The following is a 10965-nucleotide window of genomic DNA, read 5'->3' on the forward strand; positions in this document are numbered from 1 at the left end:
CACCAAAAGCACAATCCTTATATGAAAAAATTGATAATTGGACTGCATCAAAATTAAAAGTTTTTGCTCTGCAAAAGACACTTTTAAAGTAATGAAAAGACAAGCTACAGAGTGGGAGAAAATATTTACAAAACATATTCAACAAAGGACTTATATCCATAGTACATAAGAAATTCTCCAAACTTAACAATAAGAAAACAACCCAGTTGAAAAATGGGCAGAAGGTTTAAACTAACACTTTACAAAAGACGGTATGTGGATGAGAAATCATTACATGAAGAGATGTTTAACACCATTAGCCATTAGGGAAATAAAAATTAATACCATGATTGCCACCTATTAGATTGACTTAGAATATTAGAAATAGAATGACTAAATAAAAAATACTGACAACACCAATTGGAGATGAGAACGAAGAGCCCCTGGAACTCTCTTACGTTGCTGGTGGGAATGCAAAATGGTAAACCACACTGGAAGAGAGTTTGGCAGTTTCTTATAAAGTTAACATGCATTTATCCATAAGAACAAGCAATCCCACTCCTAGGTATATATGTATATATCCAAGGGAAGTGAAAATGTATTCATCCAAAAACCTGCACATGGATTTTTTTGTTGTTGTTTTGAGACAGAGTCTCGCTCTGTCACCCAGGCTGGAGTGCAGTGGCACAATCTTGGCTCACTGCACCTTCCGCCTCCCAGGTTCAAGCAATTCTTATGCCTCAGCCTCCCAAGTACCTGGAATTATAGGCATGTGCTACCATGCCCAGCTAATTTTTGTATTTTTAGTAGAGACAGGGTTTCACCATGTTGGCCAGGCTGATCTTGAACTCCCGACCTCAAGTGATCCGCCCGCCTAGGCTTCCCAAAGTGCTGGGATTACAGGTGTGAGTCACTGTGCCCAGCTTTTTACATGGATGTTATTAGCAGCTTTATTTATAATAGCCAAAAACTGAAAACAACCCAAATGTCCTTCAGTGGGTGAATGAATAAAAAACCGTTGTATGTTCATACAATGGAATACCATTCAGCAATAAAAATGAATGAACAATTGATATACTAATAATTTGGATGAATATCAAAGGCATTATGCTGAGTGGAAGTGAGTCTCAAAAGGTTGCACACTATATTATCCCATTTTATGACATTCTTGAAATGATAAAAGTATAGTTACAGAGAATGGATCAGTAGTGTCTGGGGCTAAGTGGGAGGGGGAGCGTATAACTATAAAGGGATAACACAAGGGAGGTTTGGGGATGATGGAACCATTCTATATTCTGATTGTTGTGATGGTCGTATGAATCTGTACATGTGTTAAATTCAAATAATTGTACAAGAAAAATAAATATTGCTGTAAGTTAATTTAAATAATTTCTCTCTGTCATGTGTTAACAAACCCTCTGCTTACCCTTGGACATGCTACAACTTTATATTAGTTTAAGACGGTGGTTAAGGCCTCAAGAAGTCCCCAAGAGCTATGTCCTGGGTTCAGTTACCCTGAAATATGGCAGATGAGGAAAACTAAAACCTTAAATTCAGGCACACCCACAGGATACTATGAAATATATGGGCATAAACACTAGCATTGGCGGGGCGTGGTGGCTCACGCCTGTAATCCCAACACTTTGGGAGGCCGAGGCGAACGGATCACTTGAGGTCAGGAGTTTGAGACCAGCCTGGCCTACATGGTGAAACCTCATCTCTACTAAAAATAGGAAAATTAGCCGGGTGTGTTGGCGGCATCTGTATTCTCAGCTACTCAGGAGGCTGAGGGAGGAGAATCACTTGAACTCAGGAGGCAGAGGTTGCAGTGAGCCAAGGTTGCGCCACTGCACTCCAGCCTTGGTGACAGAGGGAGACTCAGTCTCAAGGAAAAAAAAAAAAAAAGAACCAGGAAGGAAGCTTCTCCCCTCTGGCTGCCTTCCACTCTCCCACAAGTGCCTCCCATTGGCAGCACCTCAGCAGCAGCAACCAGGCATCCTAAGAGGACCTCATATCTATTCTGCAGGGCCTTTGCTCTGTACCGCCAGGTTCTGGTAATCCTACCTCTTCCCTGTTGTTTTTCCAAGTTTAGGGATAGTAGCTGCTTCTTGTAGTTATTATCTCTGGGTTCTCTCACAGTTGCCTTTTTGCTATCTCATTTCTGCATTACCTATGTAACCAATTCCTTATCTTAACCTCCTCTGTGGGAACATGTAGTGGCCTGTTTTCCTGTGGACGCTGACTGATACTCAGCCTTTGGAGACTTGAAGTATAGAGTCAGAGGGCAACCAGTTGTAAAGCTGACCCTGAATTCCTTGTGTTTGTTTGGCCTCTGCTTGCATTTGTTCCTGCACTTGAAGATAAAATCACAATTTCAAAGCGCGGTTCACAGGGCCTATGGTAGACTTTGCTGGTGGTTCCTAATATTTCTGATTCCCTTCTTGCAAAACAGATGGATTGCATTGATTGCATTTTTCACCTCTTTGATGTTTGAGGTGACTTTATGACTTGCTTTGGCCAACGAAATGAGAGTAGAAGTGGTGAATGTCATTTCTGGGCAAAAGTATTTAAGAGCAGATGCATGTGTTCTCTCCACCTGCTGCAGTGAGTCCTAAAGCCTCAGGCTGAGATGGTAAATTATAGGGTGGAAAAGCCTGTGTGTGACATGTAGTCTGGGAGATAATTTTTATTTTACTTCACGGTTGTCACCACAGTGTAAAGTAGCCTATCCTGACTAATAATACATTTGTGATTCACCCCCTGCCACCTCCCCTCCGTCTCACTCTTCCCTAAATGCATCAAGATACCTTACACCTTTGGGCTGTGCATATGCTCCACCTCTTGCCTTACCAATCATTTTGACCTGGCAGCTGCTGCTAGTTGTTCAAAGCCCAATTCAGATGCTACCTACTCCAAGAAGCCTCCTTCATCTGGATCTGGGATGTTTCCTATATTTTCTCCTAATAGCTCATGTTTACTCCTTTTTTTTTTAGACAGAGTCTTCTGTCACCCAGGCTGGAGTACAGTGGCACGATCTCGGCTCACTGCAACCTCCCCTCCTGGGTTCAAGGTATTCTCCTGCCTCAACCTCCCTAGTGACTGGGACTACAGGCGTGCGTCACCACGCCTGGCCAATTTTTTTTTCTTTTTGTATTTTTAGTGGAGACGGGGTCTTGCCATGTTGGTCAGGCTGGTCTCGAGCTCCTGGGCTCAAGTGATCCACCCATCTTGGCCACCCAAAGTGCTGGGATTACAGGCGTGAGCCACCGCCACGCCTATAAAGTAAACATGGCCTCCTGTTTACTTTTAACATGACATTTCCCACATTGTATCATATTATCAGATTATTTATTGATATACCCACTTTATATTAAGCTCTTTGGAGGCAGGGATGGAGTGTCTTCTGTTGTATTTTTTGCTGTTGTTTTATTTGTTTAGCTCTAGCTTAAAAAATGCATTGAGCATAATGCCTGGTACATAGCAGATGTTCAAAAATATTTGTTGAAAGAATAAATTATTTCAACAAAATAAATAAATACATTTATTATAAAGTATAAATAAAGCAGAGGATATGTTTTTAAAAATTTAGCTATATACTTATAATGCAATTTAATTGGAAGTCATTTTGTGCATTCTATATTTTGTCAAGGTACCCCATGTGTATTCTTGGTCATCTACTTTATTTAGAATTCATATCTCTTAGTCATTATTTGCTTTTTTTCTAATGTATTTTCTGCCTCTTTCTTACTTTTGTTGCTCTGTTTCTATGGAATATCAGCTGGCAACATTCACTTAGTTGATCTATGTTGGTAAATATGTATAGTTAAAATTCAATTCAGTCCGGGGAAACTGGAAAGATTTAAATATCTTTAATGTTTAATGATATTTAATTAAATATCTTTAATTAAATATATTTAAAGATTTAAATATATTTAATGCTATAGTAACCCTGTAACATGTTTCAAATTAAATAAAAGCTACTTTTAAATATAAAGGGGTTATTTTTGTCAGCTGCTTTATTACCTCCAAACCAGAGCTGTTCATTTTTTATTCTATTTCCAAAAACCAAATATCCCTCCCAACTCAATTTCAAAATATAATCTTAGTTCAGATTCTCTAGAACAAAAGCAAAGTCATTTCTAGGCACTCATAGTTTTGTTTTATGTTTCTCATTATACACATTGAGATTCCTCTAAATGTGAGTCATTTAAGCAAAACCTTGGGAAACCTCCAGATTCCTTTTTAATTATCTTAAATTCATCTGAAAATATTTCAGCAAATGCAGGAGAGAATGCCCTTATTAGCAAGATGTTTTAAAATCAAGAAGAGCCTATTATGAACTCAAGATACTCCCTAAAGGTTTCATTAACAGTTCAGGATTGTCCCTTCTATCTGCCTGTTCCTGTCTCACTACAGAAAGCAAAATGTAGGAATTGCAGTTTTTAGCTCCTTTTAGCATCTTCCAGATTTGGGCTTCCATCCAAGCTCCCACTGCAGTGCACCACTCTGTGAGTCGATGACAGGCAAGGTCGAACAGCCCCTGGGGAACCTTCGCAGATGTGTTGAATACCATAAACATAAATAGATAATCTTTATCTTAAAGCAAGAGAGGCAGAAAGACACGGAGAAGACCCAGGCACCCTTGCCTTCATGTCTGTACAGACCCACATGGACTGTATGTTTAGGATTCAGTAGCCATGTTAGAAAAATGCTACCTCAGACCCTATTCAGGGTTAGCTACAGTAACCTTAGGAGTCCCTTCTGATCATCCTCTTCCCATGGCAGCTGCAAACTTTTGCCTCTGCCATGTATGGGAAAATTGATCACTTAAAAGGAACTCTTAAGGTTTATTAGAAATGCTTTTGCTGTAAGTGGCAGAAAACCTGCTCCCAAAGACTGAAGTGAGTAAGACTTTATCTTGCTCATATAACAGGCATTCTCTCAGTAGGAAACCACCAGCTCAGTGACTCAAGGATGTAACACGACTCAAGGATGCAATCCTAACATGCCAAGCTGTTAGGATTGAGAAAGAGATACTGCAACTAGAAACATCAGGTATAGGTTTAGAGCAGGGAAAAGTGGGAAGGGCCCTGCAGCCTCTCTCCTTTTATCAAGAAGGTGAAAGCTTCCTCAACCCTATCTCCCTGAGGCTCAGCCAACTCCTGTTTGGATCTCATTGCCCAGAACTTGATTAAGTGGCCACCTCTGGCTGCAAGAGAGGCTGGAAAAATGGGGAACAGTTTGTCACAATTGGCTTGGTGCAGTTGCAAGACATTGCCTGGCAGGGCACACTGATGCTTCAAAGAAAATTAAGGATCCAGTAGCTATGAAGAAGGGAGTGGGTAGGCAAGTGCTAAGCTCTACCTCCACGAGACTAATCAGGAGCATTACACCCAATTATAAGGCAACCGATTTTTGCTGGAGCCTTTGTTTAGAATGTGCCATGGAGGATGGTACTGTGTCTGCTAAGAGGATTCTCCTCCCATATTCAGCCATAGAAAGGAACGCTATAATGTGGATGAACCTCAAAAACACTATGCCAAGTGAAAGAAGCCAGACACATGATTCCATTTATATGAAATATCCAGAATAGGCAAATCCATAGAGACAGAACACAGATTGGCGGTTACTAGGGGTGAGAGGGAAGGGGTAATGGAGGGCAAGCATTTAACAGGTTTAAGGTTTCCTTTTGGGATAATGAAAATGTTTTAGATCTAGATAGAGGTGACTGTTGTACAACATTGTGAATGTACTAAACGCCACCAAATTGTATACATTAAAGTGGTTGGTTTTGGGTTACATGTAATTTAACCTCAATAAAAAAAAAAGAATATTCTCTTCCCTTCTGCTGAACAAAATATTATGAGCTTTATGCCAATCAGCTTTGTACAGCATTTATACTTCAGTCCCTACAAATTCATCTTGGCAGTAGTAGTTTTAATATGAGCCACTTATCTGTGGCTGAGGCAGAGACAACTAGTCACCCTCCAATATCCTTTTCTTCTATCCCTTTCTTCTTTAGTAACTAAATCCTAGGCCAGGCGCAGTAGGTCACGCCTGTAATCCCAGCACTTTGCGAGGCCAAGGCAGGTGGATCACCTGAGGTCAGGAGTTCAAGACTAGCCTGGCCAACATGGCGAAACCCCATCTCTACTAAAAATACAAAAATTAGCCGGGTGTGGTGGCAGGCACCTGTAATCCCAGCTACTCAGGATGCTGAGGCAGGAGAATCACTTGAACCTGGGAGGCAGAGGTTGCAGTGAGCTGAAATTATGCCATTGCACTCCAGCCTGGGTGACAGAGCAAGACTCTGTCTCAAAAAAAAAAAAAAAAAAACACCTAGTCAATGTGTCCAGCTAAAAAACAAAAACAAAACACTAAATTTCCCAGACTCCCTTACAGCAAAGTATGGCCATGGACTAAGATCCATTCAGTGAAATGTGAGTGGAAGCTCTGGGCAGGTCTCCCAGCTAGGATCTTTAACAGTGCATGACCTTTTGTCCTTCCCCTTTTTTTCTTCTTTCCAGCCTGCAAAACAGACTTGATGGCTGAAGCACCACCAGCGAATCTGGATCATGATGTGACCTTGAAAATGAAAGCTGTGTGCTGAGTATGGTAGGATGAAAACATGAGACTGAGTGCTCAATGACAACCCGAAGATACCATACCATTTGTGGACAGCCTACCTCCAGATTTCCTTTACCTGAGAGAAATGGGAGAGAAAAATGCTATTTTGTTATTTGTTGGGAGAAAAGCATTGTTCTATGCAGCCAATCTTACTTGTAACTGATACAGCAATATAACTTCCTCAAACAATTCTTATTAAAGATATTACTAAAACTTATTAAAGATAATGCAACTCAGGGCATGAGTAACATATTCCATTCCAAAGTAAGAATGAGTCTACCTACAGGGCTGTTACCTGTTCCATTAAACTTACTGATGCCACTTGACATTGGTCTTGGCAATAATTTTTTGGATATGACACCAAGAGCATAGGCAACAAAAGCAAAAATAAATAAGTGGGACTATATCAGACTAGAAAGCATCTACACAGCAAAGAAACCAATAAACAAAATGAAAAGGCAACCGATAGAATGGGAGAAAATATTTGAAAACCATATATCTGATAAGGGGTTAATATCCAAAATGTACAATTAACTTATACAACTCAGTAGCAAAAAAAGCCCAAATAACCCTATTGAAAAATGGGCAAAGGACCTGAATAGACATTTTTTCCAAAGAAGACATACGAATGGCCAACACATATATGAAAAGATGCTCAACATCATTAATCATCAAGGAAATGTAAATCAAAACCATAGTGAGATATTACCTCACACTGGTTAGGGTGGCTAGTACCAAAAAAATAAAGGTAAGTAGTGGTGAGAATATGGAGAAAAGGGAAACTTGTACACCGTTGGTGGGGAATACAAAATGGTGAAGCCACTGTGGAAAACAGTATGGAGGGTCTTCAAAAAATTAAAAATAGAAATACCATATGATCCAGCATTCCTACTCCTGGGTATTTATTCAAAAGAATTGAAATCAAGATCTCAAAGAGATGTCTGCACTCCCATGTTCACTGCAGCATTATTCACAATAACCAAGATATGGAAACAGCCTAAATATCCATTGAAAGATGAGTGGATAAAGAAAACATGGTATATATACACAACGAAATACTATTCAGCCTTAAAAAAGAAGGAAATCCTGCCATATACAACAACATGGGGTGAAACTTGAGGACATTGTGCTAAGTGAAATAAGCCAATCATATCAAGACAAATACTGCAAGACATCATTTGTATGAGGTATATAAAGTAGTCAAACACAGGAGCAGACAGTAGAATGACTGTTGCCATGAGATGGGGGTAGGGAGAAATAGGGAATTGCTATTCAACAGAGAGAAGGTTTCAGTTACGTGAGATGAAGAAGTTCTAGAGATCTGCTGTACAACATTGGGCCTATAGTTAACAATACTTTATTGTTCACTTAAAATTTTGTTAAGAGGACAGATTTCATGTTAAGTGTTCTTACCACAATAAAAAAAATTGAAGCATCTAGATAAGTGCTCTAATACAGGGAAGAAATCACAGACCAGGGACACTTAACCAGCCTAAAGAGAATAATAGAAGGCTTCCCCAAGGTGGTGAGTTCAGTGTGAAGGACAAGTCATAATTAGCGAGGTGAGGAAGTAGCAAGTGTGGATGTACTAAAGTTTGAAGGGACTTCCCAGTAGAAAGAAAACATGGCAGCTCAGGCTGCCATAACCAAATACCAAAGACTGGGTGGCTTAAATAACAGTATTTTCTCTCAGTTCTGCAGGTTGGAAGTCCAAGATCAAGGTGTTGGTGGGTTTGGTTTCTTCTGAGGCCTCTCTCCTTGGCTTGCAGATGACCACCTTTTTTTTTTTTTGAGACTGAGTCTCATTCTATTGCCCAGGCTAGAGTGCAGTGGCGTGATTTCAGCTCACTGCAACCTCCGCCCTCCGGGTTCAAGCGATTCTCCTGCCTTAGTCTCCTGAGTAGCTGGGATTACAGGCACACACCACCACGCCTGGCTAATTTTTGTATTTTTAGTAGAGACGGGGTTTCACCATGTTGGCCAGGCTGGTCTTGAACTCCTGACTTCAAGTGATTCACCCTCTTCAGCCTCTCAAAGTGCTGGGATTACAGGCATGAGCCACCACGCCCGGCCAGATGATCACCTTCTTACTGTGTCCTCACATGGCCATCCCTGTGTGTGTGTGTGTGTGTGTGTGTGTGTGTGTGTGTGTCCTATAATTGCCTCTTTTTAACTTAGTCACCTCTTCAAAGACTCTATCTTCAAATATAGTCACATTCTGAGGTACTAGGGGTTGGGCTTAAGCACACTAATTCTGGAGAAACACAATTCAGCACATAGCGAGCATTCACAAAAGTATGGAGGTGAAAGAATACACTGTAGGCCCAGGAAATCACAGGTACTTGTTATAGCCTGTGGCTGTTTGGTGAAAGATGAAGTACAACTGAGAAGTTTGGGTTTTACATAGAGGCAATGGGAAAATGTTGGGGGAGTATTGTGATTGAGTGGTGCTTTAGAAAGACCATCACAGTGGCAATGGTGAGGCTCCATTGTAGTGGGGCCAAAACTAGAAGATGGGAAACCAATTTTATCAGTTAGCTTTTGCTGAGAAAGGAACTACCCCCCAAAATTTAGTAGCTTACAAAACACAAACACACACACATATTTATTTACCTCACAATTTTGTGGTTTGGCAATTTGGACTGGGCTCAGCTGCGCAATTCTGCTGATCTGGGCCAAGCTTGGCTGAACTTGGCTGGGCTCGCTCATGTATTTGCTGTCTGTGGCCAGGTCAGCTGAGGGTGGGCTGGTCTAGGATGGCTCAGATGAGATGGAGCATCTCTGTTCCACATGGTCTCTCATCATCCAGCAGGCTGTTCTGGGTTTGCCCATGTGGCAGTGGTGGTAGGACTTCCTAGAACAAGGTAGAAAGAACACAAGGCCTCTTGAGCCTCATGCTTGGAACTCACACAATGTTGCTTCCACTGCAAAGCAAGTCTCAAAGCCAGCCCAGATTCAAGGATTGGAAACAGAGATTCCATTTCTTTTATTTTCCTTCCTTCCTTCCTTCCTTCCTTCCTTCCTAACTTCCTCCCTCCCTCCCTCCCTCCCTCCTTTCTTCTCTTTATTTCTCTCTCTCCCTCCCTCCCTTTCTTTCTTTCTTTCTTTCTTTCTTTCTTTCTTTCTTTCTTTCTTTCTTTCTTTCTTTCTGATGGAGTCTTGCTCTGTTGCCCAGGCTGGAGTGCAGCAGTGGCACCATCTTGGCTCACTGCAACCTCCACTTCCCAGGTTCAAGTGATTCTCCTGCTTTAGCGTCCCTAGCAGCTGGGACTACAGGCACACCACCAACCCGGCTAATTTTTTTATTTTTAGTGGAGATGGGGTTTCACCATGTTGGTCAGGCTGGTCTCAACCTCCTGACCTCATGTGATCAGGATTGATCAGGATTGACTGTGATCCGCCTGCCTCGGCCTCCCAAAGTGCTGGGATTACAGGCATTAGACACCGCGCCCAGCCGATTCCATTTCTTGATGGAAGGAGCTGCAATTATTTGTGGCCATCTCTACAGTCCACTACACCAGCTAGGAAGTAACATTTTATAATTCAGAAGGAAATAAGTAAGAGGAATAGAACTGAATTAATGACAATGGAGATGGATGAGAGACTGAGTTGGGAGAAGTCAGTGATCATTTGGGGATTGGCTGGGTCCTCTGGTTCTGACTTGGGCGATGAAGAGATTGATGGCATTGTCAGAGGTATTTGAACCAGAGCAACTCCATCTTGAATAGGGGCTGGGTAAAATAAGGCTGAGCCATACTGGGCTGCATTAAGGCATTCTTAATTAGGAATGCCTTAACTAGGCCAGGCGCAGTGGCTCACGCCGGTAATCCTAGCCCTTTGGGAGGCTGAGGCAGGCAGATCACCTGAGGTCAGGAGTTCGAGACCATCCTGGCCAACATGGGAAACCACATCTCTACTAAAAATACAAAATTAGCCGGGCATGGTGGTGCATGCCTGTAGTCCCAGCTACTCAGGAGGCTGAGGCAGGAGAATTGCCTGAACCCAGGAGGTAGAGGTTGCAGTGAGCCAAGATCGTGCCATTGCATTCCAGCCTGGGCAACAAGAGCGAAACTCCATCTTAAAAAAAAAAAAAGAATGCCTTAACTAAAGCATTTTGGGGTTTGTTAAGGAGGTTAAGGCATTCTTAGTCACAGGATGACAGGAGGTTGGCACAAGATATGGGTCATAAAGACCTTGCTGATAAAACAGCATGAGGTAAAGAAGCTGGCAAAATCCCACCAAAACCAAGATGGCAACAAAAGTGACTTCTTGTTGTTCTCACTGCTCATTATATGCTAATTATAATACATTAGCATGCTAAAAGACACTCTCACCAACGCCATGACAGTTTACAGATGC

This window comes from Pan troglodytes, chromosome X (assembly GCF_028858775.2).
Source record: "Pan troglodytes isolate AG18354 chromosome X, NHGRI_mPanTro3-v2.0_pri, whole genome shotgun sequence".
NCBI lineage: Eukaryota > Metazoa > Chordata > Mammalia > Primates > Hominidae > Pan > Pan troglodytes.